The sequence below is a fragment of the Malus sylvestris genome, chromosome 1 (genome assembly GCF_916048215.2).
Source record: "Malus sylvestris chromosome 1, drMalSylv7.2, whole genome shotgun sequence".
NCBI classification, from domain to species: Eukaryota; Viridiplantae; Streptophyta; class Magnoliopsida; order Rosales; family Rosaceae; genus Malus; species Malus sylvestris.
In genome coordinates, this window is record NC_062260.1 from 24,416,827 (window position 1) to 24,433,599 (window position 16,773).

At 40.0% G+C, this 16,773-nt stretch overlaps 1 long non-coding RNA gene and 1 pseudogene across 1 annotated transcript; one reads left to right on the forward strand and one right to left on the reverse strand.

Moving 5' to 3' along the window:
* Positions 1–3,040: 3,040 nt before the first annotated feature.
* On the reverse strand, positions 3,041–4,088 carry LOC126625690 (uncharacterized). Its single transcript, XR_007624445.1, has 2 exons — positions 3,232–4,088; positions 3,041–3,135 (listed from the first exon to the last, which is right to left on the reverse strand). It is a non-coding gene; the product is annotated as an uncharacterized LOC126625690 (long non-coding RNA).
* Positions 4,089–15,704: 11,616 nt separating this feature from the next.
* On the forward strand, positions 15,705–16,568 carry LOC126614938 (uncharacterized; annotated as a pseudogene).
* Positions 16,569–16,773: the final 205 nt, after the last annotated feature.

Consider the following 16,773-nt stretch of genomic DNA (forward strand, 5'->3'; position numbering starts at 1 on the left):
CCCCAACCCACATGCTCCACTCAGAAAGCTTCAACATACAAGCTTCAACAAAAGAAAATTCAAAGAACTTAGCGAAGAAGGCTTTGGTGTATTTAACACAATACGTTGAAATGAAGGAAAACTTATTTATTGATATCCCCGATAAGCTACAAATATATACATATACATGAGTCAAAATAAACAAACAAGATGGAGCCTTCACAAAGGTTGCTTATGAGAAGTCTCAGCAGTCGGTAGAGCCCCAGAAAGAGAAGGCATCGGAGGGGGATCATTCGGAGCCTCAGTACTGGACAGAACCTTAGAAGGAGGAGGCATAAGAGGTTGATCATTTGGAGCTTCATTACGCGGTACAGCCTCTGAAGACGAAGGCAATAAATGCCTTTGGAACAAACCCACAAATCTCTGATGATCAAGTAAAACCTGACCATCAGTTTCCTTCATCTGGTCAAGCTTCCTCTTCATGTTTGTAGCATAGTCATGTGCGAGCCGGTGCAACTGTTTATTCTCATGCTTGAGCCCTCTAATCTCCTGTTTGAGACTCATCACTTCGGCCGCCAATGATTCAACTTGGCGGGTTCGAGCAAATAGGCGTTGGGCCATATTAGACACAGAACCTGCACACTGAACACTGAGAGCCAGTGAATCCTTAACAGCTAACTCATCAGACCGTTTGGAAAGTAGTCTGTTATCTTTGGGAGTGAGAAGGTTCCTGGCCACCACCGCAGCGGTCATATCATTCTTCATCACGGAATCCCCAACGGTAAGAGGACCAGTAGAGGAGACGAAGGATGGGCGCCATATGTTGTCTGGAGAAGGCGGGGCTGCCTCTTCAACAAGGTTCAAGTCAAAACGACGGTCGGAGGGGCCAGACATTTTCAAAGGTATTGAAGAGAGAAGAGGTCGGACAAATCAAGATCTTAGATGTGCAAGAATGGAGCTTCTACTGGTGGAGATTCAAGTGTGCTTTGGAACTTAATGCCAGCCCCTATAAAAAGCTGCACTCGACGGAGCTTCAGACATCGAAGAGGCGTTTGCTTTCTCAAAAGCTGGGCTGCTTAGAGACCACGAGGGTTGATCTCATAAATCGAAGAGGTGTTTGCTTTCTCAAAAGTTGGGCTGCTCAAAGACCACGAAAACCGATCTCAGAAATCGAAGAGGCGCTCGCTTCCTCAAAAGCTGGGCTCCTCAGAGACCACGAGGGCCGATCTCAGAAATCGAAGAGGCACCTACTTTTCCAGCCTTGTCAGCACCTGTCACACGCACACTCAGCTTTGCGGAAATTATGGGTATTCTGTCGAAGACTTCTGGGGAAGTAGAAAACACATGAATCTTACTGTCCAATTACCCACTTCCCACACGCAGCAATAGCTCATGGGTATCACAGATAACTTTGCCAAAGTTCTCTGCCAAAGTTGAGCACGTGAAGCTTGCAGCTCCCACTACATTGCTCTGACCAATAAGGGTAAAAGAATAGCAAAGAAACAGCACTAACAAAGTTTAGACCCATAAATTTTGAAGGTCTAGCTACCATATTATTACCCACAAGGGTAAAGGAACAGTACCACTGTTGGATAATTGGAAAGTCCCTGTGTGTCAACCTCTGTGCCTCGTGGCAAGGTAGACTAGCAAACATGCCCAACCTTTACTCACATTCGAGAAAACACTCCCAATAAGATTGCTTGCTCCAAAATCGAAGAGGCACCGTCCTCCGAATCTCGAGAGCCAGACTCCCAACATGACTACTTTCTCAAAAATCGAAGAGAGGGTAAAGGAACAGTACCATTGCTGGATAATTGGAAAGTCCCTGTGTGTCAACCTCTGTGCTTCGTGGCAAGGTAGACTAGCAAACATGCCCAACCTTTACTCACATTCGAGAAAACACTCCCAACAAGATTGCTTGCTCCAAAATCGAAGAGGCACCGCCCTCCGAATCTCGAGAGCCAGACTCCCAACATGATTACTTTCTCAAAAATCGAAGAGACACTGGTCCCCGAATCTCGAGAGCCAGACCCCCAGCATGATTGCTTTCTCAAAAATCGAAGAGGCATCGTTCTCCGAATCAATCGAAGAGGCGCTCGCTTTCTCAAAAGCTGGGCTGCTCAGAGACCACGAGGGCCGATCTCAGAAATCAAAGAGGCACCTTCTTTTCTAGCCTTGTCAGCACCTGTCACACGCACACTCAGCTTTGCGGAAATTATGGGCATTCTGTCGAAGACTTCTGGTGAAGTAGAAAGCACATGAATCTTACTGTTCAATCACCCACTTCCCACACTCAACAATAGCTCATGGGTACCACAGATAACTTTGTCAAAGTCTCTGCCAAAGTTGAGCACGTGAAGCTTGCAGCTCCCACTACATCGCTCTGACCAAGAAAGGTAAAAGAATAGCAAAGAAACAGCACTAACAAAGTTTAGACACATAAATTTTGAAGGTCTAGCTACCATATTATTACCCACAAGGGTAAAGGAATAGTACCACTGCTGGATAATTGGAAAGTCCCTGTGTGTCAACCTCCGTGCTTCGTGGCAAGGTAGACTAGCAAACATGCCCAACCTTTACTCACATCCGAGAAAACACTCCCAACAAGATTGCTTACTCCAAAATCGAAGAGGCACCGCCTTCCGAATCTCGAGAGCCAGACTCCCAACATGATTACTTTCTCAAAAATCGAAGAGACACTGCTCCCCGAATCTCGAGAGCCAGACCCCCACCATGATTGCTTTCTCAAAAATCGAAGAAGCATCGTTCTCCGAATCTCGAGAGCCAGATACCACATACCACTTTTTCAAAGTGCTCTGACAGAGTTAAAACATGTGAAGCTGGCAGCTCCCACTACCGTGCTATGACCAAGCAGGGTAAAGGAATAGCATTACTACTTGTTGTTAGGGAGACTCCTATATATGTCGACCTCCATCCCCAACGGACAGGCAGACCTGCAAAAATGCTCAACCCTTCCTCATATCTGAGAGGCCACTCCCAACGAAGCATTTCGAAATATTCAGCTTTCTTTCCCCCCGATAATACCTCTGCAAACAAGCTATACTAGAGCAAGAATATCTCATATCATCAGGGTTAAAAGCAAGAGTATCCCATATCATGCTTTTTCCCTGTCTTTTCCTTTGGCCTTGTTTTTACCTGCAAGACAAGGAGAAAGAGAGCAATCAGTCAGCACTTGAAATCAAGCTCCCAGCCAGGAACTGACAGCCTGGAACCCCTTACCTGACTACTTACCTGGCATTGCTCTCGAGTACTCATCTTCAACATCTTATGTTGCCAGGGAAGATACCGCATCTGCTTGAGGAACAGATAGGGCAAGTGCGAAGGATACAAGGAAGCATATGGAGACAAGCGTAACAGCACACGTGCCGATCCATCCATTACTCTGTCAAAAGCAAAAGTATCCCATATCAGCAGGGTCGAACGTACTCTAGATTTGATGGACTTGTTTTGACCCTCAAATTCTTCAGTCGGCCTTATACTCTGGAGGAAACCAGAAAACCCTCCAGCTCAGTTCAAGAATAAGCCTGTGGAAAGTTACTTCTTCAAAAGCAAAAGTATCCCATATCATCTCTTCTCATTTTTCTTCTCTTTATCCTTCATGCTGCTGCAAGATGGGGAGAAGGTGAACAATCAGCCGGAGCTCTGATTGCTTACCTTGTCTGTCACCTCTTTCAGCAAATCCCCTAGCTCGGCGACTTGGGGGACTCCTACTACATGGTTTGTATCGCGCTTGACCAAGCCTGAAACTACAAGTAAGCTTCAAGTGAAATTGATACATTACCTTGTGCATCTCCACCAGTTAAAGATACCACCCCTGGATGGAGGAAGAGTACTTCCAGAGAAGCTGCCACATCTACCTATGAGACAGATAAGGCAAGTCGATACCACACTCCGATACTTAGAAGTTTCGTGATTACGAGATCATTCTCCCACAATATTTCCTAATGTCATTTGTACTCTAATGTCATTTGTACTAAATCATTCACTTGTACTCACTAAAGGAGAGCTTGAACCTATGTACTTGTGTAAACCCTTCACAATTAATGAGAACTCTTCTATTCCGTGGACGTAGCCAATCTGGGTGAACCACGTACCTCTTGTGTTTGCTTTCCTATCTCTATCCATTTATATACTTATCCACACTAATGACCGGAGCAATTTAGTGAAGATCACAAAAAGCGACCGTTTTCGCTACCTAGGATCTATCTTACAAGAGAACGGAGAATTAGATGGAGATCTCAACCATAGAATACGAGCTGGATGGATGAAGTGTAAGAGTGCATCCAGCATGTTGTGTGACCGTCGTAGGCCACTGAAGCTCAAGGGAAAATTTTATAAGACGGCAATAAGGCCAGCGATGTTGTATGGCACAGAATGTTGGGCGGTGAAACACCAACACGTACACAAAATGGGTGTAGCAGAGATGAGGATGCTTCGTGGGATGTGTGGGCACACGAGAAAGGATAAGATTGAGAATGAGGATATCCGAGGTAAAGTAGGAGTAGCCGAAATTGAAGGAAAGATAAGAGAAAATCGGTTCCGGTGATTTGGACATGTGCAAAGAAGGCCGACTGACGCTCCGGTTCGAAGATGTGACTACGGGACAGAGGTTCAGGGCCGAAGGGGTAGAGGAAGACCTAGGAAAACTTTGGAAGAGATTCTAAGAAAAGGCTTAGAGTACTTGGATCTAACGGAGGACATGACACAAAACCGAGCGCAATGGCGTTCTAGGATTCATATAGCCGACCCCACTTAGTGGGAAAAGGCTTTGTTGTTGTTGTTGTTGTTGTTGTTGAGATTTCATTTTAATGAATCCATATATATACATACATACATATATATATATATATATATATATATATGCACACACACTTGATAAGAAATATGAATATATACTATCTAGCTTTTGACGGTGATCAGTAGTTGATGAACCGAACCATTAAATAGAATTATACATAAAAGGTATAAAATATCGATGATATCAAAAATATCAGTAGTCAAAAAATACGGAAATTTCGATGGAAAATTCGGGATATTATCGATATCGATAAAAATTGAATAAAAACCACGAAAATTGTAAGAAAAACTTAGGAAATTTTTATTGAAACTTTGCAGGATGTTTATTTAGTCAATTATCTATTAGTTTATCACAAAAAATTGGAAGGGAATGCATTGCATGATAATATAACTGATTTAAGTTGATTATATAGCTAGCTGACAAACATTGTGAGTGTAGAAAATATGTAGTAATTAATGAAAGAAGTTTAAACACATCATAATCATTTATATATAATGAATTAGTACAATATTTTACACTTTATGCATTGCATGGTAAGATACATGAGTGACTTAGTAAGGTCTAAAATATCGATGATATCGGAAATATCGGTAGTCCAAAAATACGAAAATTTCAATGAAAATATTGGGATATTATGGATATTTTAGATCATGCATAAAACTATGACAGAAACTTGGCAACGGCATAATCAAACCAAAAGTACACTTAACAGAAGTGAATAACTTTACCCCGATCCCTGAATTGATTTTTTTTGGAATCGATACTTTTAAAGATGCGCAGTACTTGTACTTATCTAAGACTTAGAGTAACAAATTACGGGGTTATATAGCTTTAAAGCATTTTCTGTATAATGATTTTTGTTTGGGAACTTAAACGAAAAGTACTGTTTATTTTAATGAAAAATCATATTTTTACACTAAAAAATTAATTCTGATACAATTCACTTTACTCTTTATTTTGTCTTTATCGTTAAAACTCAATATTTTCAAACCATTTTTATTAGTTTCATGTGTGCAACTAAATTCTTAGACTTTTCCTTTAATAGTTATTGTCAAATTATTGGAAAGTGTTCCTTGCCAAACATCCATGCACTGCGTAGCTTAATTAATAAATAACCGCTCTCATTCTTCCCACCTAATAAGCTCCTTACTCAATGGAAATTATAGGATCCTGAAACAATAAAGCTTTATGTAACAAAAAAGCCTCGTGTACAATTCTATGAAACAAAAAGGCCTTGTGTATAATTAAACTCATTTTCATAAATAGTATGAGTTATTTTAGTTCGGTTTCATAATTTATGCTGCAACCTATCATTTTTACTTAGATGTGCTTGAAGTAAGATTTGCATATTGTCATCTTTACATCATGTGTCTCCAGACAATCCTGTTTTGAATGGATGGTGAATCGTTGATAGACTTTAAAATCTGCTTTTGTGGTCGAAAGAGGTTGGTTATTCAATATTTTTATTTATGCCCTTTTAAACTTTTAGTCGTTTGAATTGGACTTTCTATAATCTAAACTAGAAGATGAGCACACACTTTGTGTGTGAACAATTTCATTTTCTTTTTTGTTTTTTATTAAGGAGTGTGATTAGTTTTTAAATTTTTTAAAGAGTATGAGACAATAATGATGAGATCTCTTAATAAGGGCATATTTTTCTTAATATTACATAATTACCATTTTGCCCTCTTTATGTAAATATTATGTATCAAAAGTGAGGGTAAAATAGGAAAAATAGGGATATGATTGTCATTTTACAAAAGATACAAAATTACTATTTTACCCTCCTCATGTCAATATTGTGTATTGAAAAATGAGGGCAAAATTGAAAAAAAGGGGGAAATTTTTTTGACAAGGGGTCTTCTCTTAATCAAATAGATGAAGCTAAATTTAATAGTTGTCTTTGTATATTGTACTTGCATTGTTTAACGGTTTTTTTTTTTTTTTTTGCTGAAAAATATAAATGATCACATGCAACAAATTTACAAGTTAACTACTTACATTAATAATTTAATGAATGTTTATTAGATACATCACAATTTTGTTCATAAGATTTGTACAAGTATCTCAACCCCCCTAAATTTTATCTGTTAAACAGAACAGAAGTGCTCCTAATGCTACTCACCAATGTGAAAATCACCAGGAATCATTTTTCCGACTCTTTCAAAGTCCCTCTGGTAAGATTCCAAGTTTTACCCCCAATTTATTTTCTCTGTTTCTATGCCTTTGAAAAGTTTTAGTTTTTCCGTATTTCTCTAACCCATCAAACAGAGTACTCACACACACATTCTTATATATACGTATGTGCACTGTTGATGCACAAAACCGGAGTGGTCTTGGAACAACGTAAATCCGACCGTGAATATGCAAGAATGTAAAGAACACAAGATGTATCGTGGTTCACCCCAATGTTTGGGCTACGTCCACACTGATTGTATTTCTCTGACTGTATGTATGGATAACAAGGGTGATGGGGAGTCCTCTAGAGAAAGAGAGAGTTTGAGAGGGCTCTCTGTTTGTGAGCATGAGAGCTTGAGAGAGATGAGCTTTGTGAGGGTAAGAGGGCCTCCAATTGTGAGGGTGAAGAGACCCTTTTATAGAATAAGGGCTCCTCATTTATTACATATTTACCCTTCCATTTATTACATAATTACATTTGAGTCCCTCAAGTATTTATACGAGGTCTAAATACGGATGCCCTAAGTATGATACAAACAGTAGTCCCCCAAGTCTTCAGTCAAGAGAGTCTTTTGGCTGGAGACTTGAAATTCAATCCATGTGTAGGCCGAAGTAACTAGATGTCGTCTAGAACTGATATTCGATATGAGGCGGTGCTCAATGTGCAATGATGCTCAACTAGAAGTAGCACATGTTGCGAGGCTGCTCAACTTGTGGCTTATGTTGCCTTGGTTAGCTCGGCTTATGGCTTATGTTGCCTTGGTTGGCTCGGCTTGTGGCGTTGAAGGTGAGAGAGTCCCTTTTATAAAATAAGGGCTCGCTCCTCAATACATGAATGATGGGTTAGAGTTGATGCTCTCTAATGAAGGTGAGGGAGTCTTTTTTATAGAATAAGGGCTCGCTCCTCAATACATAAGTGATGAGTTATAGTTGATGCTCTTTAATGATGATGAGGGAGTCCCTTTTATAGAATAAGGGCTTGTTCCTCAATACATAAGTGATGGGTTAGGAGTTGATGCTCTCTAATGATGGTGATGGTGTCCCTTTTATAGAATAAGGGTCTTCAATACATAAGTGATGGGTTATGAGTGATGCTCGTGTCGAGGCGATTGCTCAGCTGGCGGTTATGCTCTCTAATAAAGGTGAGGGAGTCTCTTTTATAAAATAAAGGTTCGCTCCTCAGTACATGAATAATGAGTGCTCTCTAATGAAAGTGAGGGAGTCCCTTTTATAGAATAAGGGTTCGCTCCTCAGTACATAAATAATGGGCTAAATCCCCCAAGTATTTTTCATGAGGCCCAGTTGAGGCCCAATATATGGTACATAATGTAGTCCCCCAAGTCTTCAATTAATAGGGTATGTTGGCTGGAGACTTCAAATTGAATCCATGTATGGGCCGAAGTGGCGGTTGTTCGGAAGCGGTATTTGTATACCCTGCACTGAAGCTTTGTAGGTGAAGCTTTGCAAGTGAAGCTTTGAAGCTAGATCTCTGTAAATGAAGCTTTCAAAGTTGGAGCTTTTGTAAATGAAGCTTTTGAAGCTAGAGCTCTGTAAATGAAGCTTTCGAGCTAGAGTTTTGTAAATGAAGCTTTCGAGCTAGAGCTCTGTAAATGAAGCTTTTGAAGTTAGAACTTTTGTAAATGAAGTTTTTGAAGCTAGAGCTTTTGAAGCTAGAGCTCTGTAAATGAAGCTTTTGAAGCTAGATTGACATGAGTGATGCTCATGAATGTTTATGTTGATTGACATGAGTGATGCTCATGGATGTTGACATGAGTGATGCTCATGAATGTTAACATGAGTGACGGTCATGAATGTTGACATGAATGATGGTCATGAATGTTTATGTATGATTGACATGAGTGATGCTCATGAATGTTTATGTATGATTGACATGAATGATGCTCATGTATATTTTTGGAGTACTGGATGTACTTTTGATCACCTGGTTGGTGATAATAGCGGCAGTCTGCTGAATAATTTTGGAGTACTGGGCGTACTTTTGATCACCTGGTTGGTGATAATAGCGGCAGGTTGCCGAATAATTTTGGAGTACTGGGCGTACTTTTGATTACCTGATTGGTGGTAATAACGGCAGGCTGCCGAATAATTTTTTGTAGCACTGGATGTACTTTTGATCACCTGATTGGTGATAATCGAGGGCCTGACTCTTTTGGGCATATGAGCCTTCGCCCTCTAATTTCAGCCCATTATTTTGGGCTTGCCGTTTATATATATATATATATATATATATATATATATATATTTTTTTTTTTTTAATTACCCTCTAATAGGGTTATACAGATGTCTCCGAAAGATAAGAAAAATAAATTACATCATTCAAAAATAAATCTGACCCTCTGCTCAATGGGTCACGCCCATGATTCCCTTTTCTGTATGTCATCACCACTGCAATTATGTCTGCTTCTTTTTATCTTCTTTTGCTTTCTACTTTTGCTTTCTGCTTTTGCTTTTACTTTCTCTTTTGCATTTCCTGCATGTTCTCCTATAAAACGTAGCAGCTGCCTGGACAGCCTTGACACCACCCACTTGCTTTTCTCTGGCTTTCTCAAAAAATGGGAACCTGCATATGATGAAAGTGTAGGCATCTTCTTTGGTGGTCGACAAAAGCAAAAGTAGACAGGATAGCAATGGGACTGGAAATCACCATGCCTGAGCTGACCAAACGAGCCATCTCCGCATGTGAAAAGATCACTGCATCCTTTCCCCATGTCAGTACCTTCCCACTTGAGGTTAAGGCGAGAATGTGAGCTCCGCCGCAGGCAATGGAGCAGATGGATCCGGCGGCAGGGGAGAGAGAAAGGTGGCAAAGCAATTGAGGAAGGTGCTCGTCCTGTACCCTGCCGGTGCCCAGTTGCCTGTCCGTTCCTGCCCCCTAACTTCATATTTGTTACTCGCTGCTTCTTTTTTTGTCGTGCTTTGCTACTTTGCTTTCTTCACTCCATGATTAATCGTTTCGACTCGGCGTCGAGCACAATCAAATCCAGAACCCTGACTGATCGATCTTCAAGCTCAGGCTGCCTTTCTGCAACACCAGTCTAATCAAAGTGAGGGAATTGCCATTGCTCTTCACCATTAATCGGCTCAATAGCTCGTTGACTCCGATCTGTATCCTGTCCGGAACTAGACTTGAAGTCATAAACTGGAACCTCAACCTGCTTCCCTGCTTTTAAATTATTGACATTCTGGAGCAATGTGTCGTAGTCTGTCAAGCGTGGATCATCAAAGTTTCCATCTCGAATAGAAAGATCACCTACTCGACATAGGAGGTCCAATATGGGTAGTCCTCCAGCAAAAGAGAAACATTCGAGTCACCTTAAGTCTTCGAAGCATGCTAGGTCCGCTTTTCATCCTGGTCGCTCTCCTTCTCCCCGAACAAAATGGTTAAGAAGAGCTCAAGCTGATAGAGAGGTTGAGAGAGAACTTCACCGTCAGATTAACAGTGCATGAGTAGGCATCGATCTTCCTCTTCTCAACCTCGGGAGCATCAACAACATCAAAACAAAGCTGCATGAGAACAACAAAACCGGAGTTCCTTAGAAGCGTCGAGAGTAATGGTGGAGGAAGACGGTGACTTGGAGACGATGAGAGTCAACTCAGGATTTAAATTCAGATGAGGAGTATTCTCCCAGAGATTCTCTCCCATCGCCGGAGTTCAGGTGGCTAATAGGACAGAATACGAACCGGCCCGCGTTTCGAAAGCTCTCGCAGAAGAAAAAAAGGGAGTCGAAATGATCCATTGTTAGTGGTGAGTTTGAGGAAGTGAATGGAAGGGAGTTTAACTGGGGTAGGAGATAAGCAGATCTTTCTGGTTTGGTTCGTGTTTTGTATGGGTGGGTTTCAGAGAAGATGGTGAATTTGGAGCCACGTGGATTTTTTGGTTCGTACGATTTGTTAGCAAGTTGTGCTAGAAATCAAATACGAGAAGGAGATGGGTTTTGCAGTGATTCTGCAGGTGTTTGGTTTCTTGGGTTTTGCAGATCCACGATGGACAGTGGTGAGGTTGTGAAGGTTTCACGGTGGTGAGATGAAAAAATTGAGAGAGAACCGACATAGCTTTTTGTGTCGATTTCTCACAAACGGGGCCAAATGTGGATGCACAAAACCGGAAGGGTCTTGGAACAACGTAAATCCGACCGTGAATATGCAAGAATGTAAAGAACACAAGATGTATCGTGGCTCACCCCCAATGTTTGGGCTACGTCCACACTGATTGTATTTATCTGACAGTATGTATGGATTACAAGGGTGAGGAGGGAGTCCCCTAGAGAAAGAGAGTGTTTGAGAGGGCTCTCTGTTTGTGAGCATGAGAGCTTGAGAGAGATGAGCTTTGTGAAGGTGAGAGGGCCTCCAATTGTGAGGGTGAGGAGGCTCTTTTATAGAATAAGGGCTCCTCAATTATTACATATTTGCCCTTCCATTTATTACATAATTACATTTGAGTCCCTCAAGTATTTATACGAGGTCTAAATACGGATGCCCTAAATATGGTACAAACATGCACCTTCTTTAGTTTCTCTGTGAAACATGTACTTTCTCTGTTATTGTAAAGAATGTTTGATTTAGTGACTTTAATTAATCTCAACTAGCCTACTGTAGTTGAAGAATTGGACTTTACTTTGGTTTATTTTCAATGAATGGTTTGTGTAACATCCCATATCGCCCAGGGGGATGATCTTTAAATGTATATTCTCATCCCTACCTAGCACGAGGCCTTTTTGGAGCTCACTGGCTTTGGGTTCCGTAGGAATTCCGAAGTTAAGCAAGAAGGAGGCCAGAGCACTCCCAAGATGGGTGACCCACTGGGAAGTTGCTCGTGAGTTCCCAAAAACAAAACCGTGAGGGAATGATAAGCCCAAAGCGGACAATATCATGCTACGGTGGTGGAACGGGCCCGAGATGTGGTGGACCCGGGCTGGGATGTGACAAATTGGTATAAGAGCCAATCCCTGGCCGGAAGTGTGCTGACGAGGTCGTCGGGTCCCTAAGGGGGTGGATTGTAACATCCCACATCACCCAGGGGAGTGATCCTTAAATGTATATTCCCATCCCTACCTAGCACGGGGCCTTTTGGGAACTCACTGGCTTCGGGTTCCGTAGGAACTCCGAAGTTAAGCGAGAAGGAGGCCAGAGCACTCCCAGGATGGGTGACCTACTGGGAAGTTGCTTATGAGTTCCCAAAAATAAAACCGTGAGGGAATGGTAAGCCCAAAGCGGACAATATCGTGCTACGGTGGTGGAACGAGCTCGGGATGTGGTGGACCCGGGCCGGGATGTGACAGTTTGCACTCCTAATTCCATGTCTTTCTTATGTTCATGGTTTTGATTAAGCTTTGTGACCGTGTGTCTAAAACTTCAGTTGGTATTTCTGAATGAAAAAAAAAAAACTAATACAATAATCAAGGGTCTGGTTGGGACCCTTGATTATTGTGTATATATATATATATATATATATATATATGTTTTGGATACATATATATATATGTGTGTGTGTGTGTGTGTGTGTGTGTGTTGGAATGTGTAATGGGTTATTTTATATTATTAAAATAATTATAAAGTGTGGCTGACAAGGAACAATTGCTTGGCAATCGCAGCAAGTTCTGCGCAGTGCTTCTTCATCGTCACAACATTCCTTCCAATTCTTTCCAAACCCTGGCTTCTTCAATCCCCACCGCACCATCTCCGCCGCCCAATATCAGATTTAAAAATAAAAAAAATCATGGAAAAAAATCGAACCGAAAAAAAATCAAAACTGAAAAAAAAATAAACCGAACCCAGCCCTAGTTGCAATTCCAACCCCACATTCTCCTCCTCTCCCTCTGAAAATCACATAAAACCTTATCCATGCTTGTGGTCCTTTTCTGGAGTTCTCTAGATGTACAATGGGTGGTATGGTCAGTTGCGTGGGTGTGTAGATGAGGTGAGACACCTTGGGGCATAATATTAGGACTTATCTTTTAGAATCATTTTGCTATCGAAAGCCTTGAGGACATACCATTCACTAGCACCAAACATACACGTTTGTCTTTTACTGGCTTGGCCTTGTGGCCTTTAGAAAAGGAACATCAATTAGCTTGAATGAACTTCTTCTTCTTTAATTTTTAGTTAATGATTTCAGTTACAGGTTGATAGCTAGTTGGCTGACTTCTTTCCCTGTTATTTTCAGTTATAGGTTTATTATTTACATTACTTTCCTTGACATCACAGTGAACTATACCGAGCTATAATTTGTGCACTCGAGCATAGATTAATTGGGTTTGTTTGCAATTTGTTGCCTGCGATATTGTTCTTAATTTTTTTTTCTCTTGCATCTCCGCAGGTTTATCACCTCTCCCAGACCCTGCGTAAAGCGAGAGCCTTGTGCACTGGGTACGACCTTTTTTTTTATCTCCGCAGGTTTATGAGAAATTTTTGTCGGCTAAGTTACATGTTTAGTTTATCAAACATGTTACTAATGTAAAAATTACTTCTCTTGAAATATAAATATCAGCATGATGTAGTTCATACTATTCATTTGCTTGTTCGCTGAAATTAAAGTTTTAATTATATATTATCAGCCAAAATTATGAAAATAATTAATTGAGAATTATGATAAATTACACAAAACTACCTTAATTATGAGTTTAACCACAATCTCATCCTTCATCTTTTGAACATTGCAATGTCAGACCTCCGTTAATCAATTTGTCAAATTGGTGGTTAAGTGATAACGTGGTAAATGTAATACCATATTTTTTCTGACATGGATGCCAACTTTGCACAATATAAATATAAAAATATTAATAGAAAGAATTTCATAAATACAAAAGAATCCAAATGGGCAAAGACGGAGCTAGTGTAGGCCTAGGGGGTGGATGCCCCCAATCATTTAAAAAAATATATGGTTACGTTCAAATTTTCAATAACTAGCCCTAAACTAGTCTACCGTTTTGGATCCCAAATGCCCTACCTGATGATAATTTAATTAACAATTAATTTAATTGTGCCTCCATGTTTTTCTAACTCTAAGTCGTTAATCCACACAAAACTAATCCCACCAAGTACAGCAAAAGCAATTCAAGTCCTCAACTTCTCCAGATTCCTCCCCTTTCATTCAAACAAAACTCAATTGAATTTGGAGTGTTATAGAGTAATCAATTATCAAAATTCAACGCAAGAATTTTACTCCACAAGGTATTTTATACGACTTTATTTCATTAATTTGTTTTTGGCATTTCAATTTAGAATTTAGCTTTCTAATTTAGATATCAATTGATGAATATTAAAATGATTATTTTTATATAAAGAGATATTTAATGGTATTGGTAATGATATTGTTATGTTACGCTTTTAAAACATGAAAATGATTTGAGAAATATTGTAATATATTGTATGAAAAACTTTATGAATTAATATATTATTATTTTGTTCAATAAATTCTTGATATTTTTTATTGTGACTTTGTTGTTTGAGAATACTCTCTCGTACAAATTTTTGGTTTCGTCCGGCAAATGGGTATCAGAAAAATGGGATCTTGGACGTGGATGTGGCTACAGTTCTCCGGCGAGCTCCACTCGCAAGTTGTCGAAGGGTACACTTTTGGGGCAAATGGAATCTTGGACGCCTTGTCGTTCCACACGACGAACAAACCCAGACCAGCAAAGCAACTCAAACCCCCCACAGACACAGCCAAGCCAAAGCTTCGTACTTTCCGACAGTGTCGGCGATTCGATTGATGCAGGGTTCGGGAATCGGCGTGCCGTTGTCCCAGAGAGCTCGTTGTTTACGACATCTGTCGGGGACGACGTGCCGTTGTCCCATTTGGATTGTCAAATAAAATTATTTTTACAACACAATTCCTTTAAAATTCCGGGAGTTGTCTCTATTCCTCAAAATTTCGATATATGTGACGAATTTCAGTGGATATGTGACGATCCTCATAAAATCCATGTTTTCTTGTATTGACTATACTTGAGTTTTAAAGTTTATTATCGAATCTTAATTTGATTCCATCCCTAAAATTGTTTTATTGTTAATAAATTTTAAAAGGCTTTAAAATTAATAGATTTGATAGAAATTAATATGAATATTTAAAGATTTCTATGGTTTTAGTTTGACTTATGAGATGGATAGACTTTTTATGAACGAGAATCCTCTTCATATCTTATTTGTGAGGATCTCGAAGATCCATCGTATATCATGGTGTTAGAAATCATTTTAAAAAAAATTATTTAAAATTGAACACAAAAAGTACCTGATGAAAATTGGACGCACAACGAGTCAAATTGTAAATGGGCAAATATGTATGTTTTTTCCTCTCTGAATGGAGTGTATATATAGGTTTACGAGGAGTCTGTACAAGTAAATCAGCTATTCAAGGAAACAAATAAAATCCCAAATATCGTGCTACTAATGTAAATGGGCAAATATGTATGTTTTTTCCTCTCTGAATGGAGTGCTATAGGTTTACGATGAGTCTGTACAAGAAAATCAGCTATTCAAAGAAACAAATAAAATCCCGAATATCGTGCTACTAAAATAAAATTACTCTAATCAATACAAATCGCTACAATTTCGAGATTCCAGACTGGTGGTATAAATACGGAACACCTTAAATAATCCAACATGCACCCCAACATTTTCAACACCAAAAGAATTCTGAGGAAGAGGAACTGAGAAGATCGCCATAAGTCAGATGTGCCCAACCAGATCGCCGTCGTTTTGAGCTTATATGGCGGATGATGATGGAAAATTGTCGATCTTCTCCTCCAACAATGAGGATATAATCGTCGAGATACTTTCATGGCTACTGGTCATATGTCTCCTGCGATTCCGTTGTGTATGCAAGTCATAGGGCGCCTTAATCTCCACTCCTCATTTCTTTGACAAGCACCGACCACGTACCAACGACAACGACAACAACAAGAATGTCCTGATTCTCTTCAACCGCTCCTCTAGACGTGCCGATTACTGGGAATCACACGATTCACTCCCTTCTCGATTTCCCCAACTCATTGACTACCAATCACTGAAGAATAAGAGGAATGTTGTCGCCTCTGCCTCCACCGCTACAGCAGCAGCACTAAGTAGATGTAGAAACCTTGAAGATGAATTTCTAGATGATACTAGTGTCCGCGATTCATCCCTTGCGGGTTCTTGCAGTGGCCTCATCTGCCTACTAGGTAAATATGAAGGAGTCTGTGAACGTCGTGACATGTTTATAAAATGGTATGGAAACAATAGACTTTTCCTATGGAACCCTAGTACTAGAAAAGCCCAAAAGTTACCGGACATCGACTATTTTCGTTTCGGCCCAATTTATTACAGATTTGGCTACGATTCCACCACTCAAGACTACAAGTGTGAAATTCCATCCCCAGAATTTCATCATTTATTACGTATTTCATAATTTAAATTCGTATTTCGCGATTACGTTATCTTTATTTGTAAATTTTAATTCCACTAATTATAAGTTTAGTATTTGATTAGTTATCGAGTTGGAAGTTTCATAAACAATCTTTATCTTTCATTGACATTTCGAAGTTACAACTAGTGTTTTTAAATAAATCTTGAACCCACGAATGCATAGGCGAAAGCCGTTTGCGAGTCCGAATTATAACAGTATAGTTTCGGACGTTTGAAGTGGTGAAACTATAGATTGTGGGAATTATTTTAATTTCCACTTATGGGTAAAAGGCCCAAACCCTCTTTGGATTAATGGACCGGCTATTATAAGTGGAATTGGGCAATTTAGGTGTTGGCAAAAAAAAAAAAAAAGGTTAGGCAGCAGCCACTAAAAA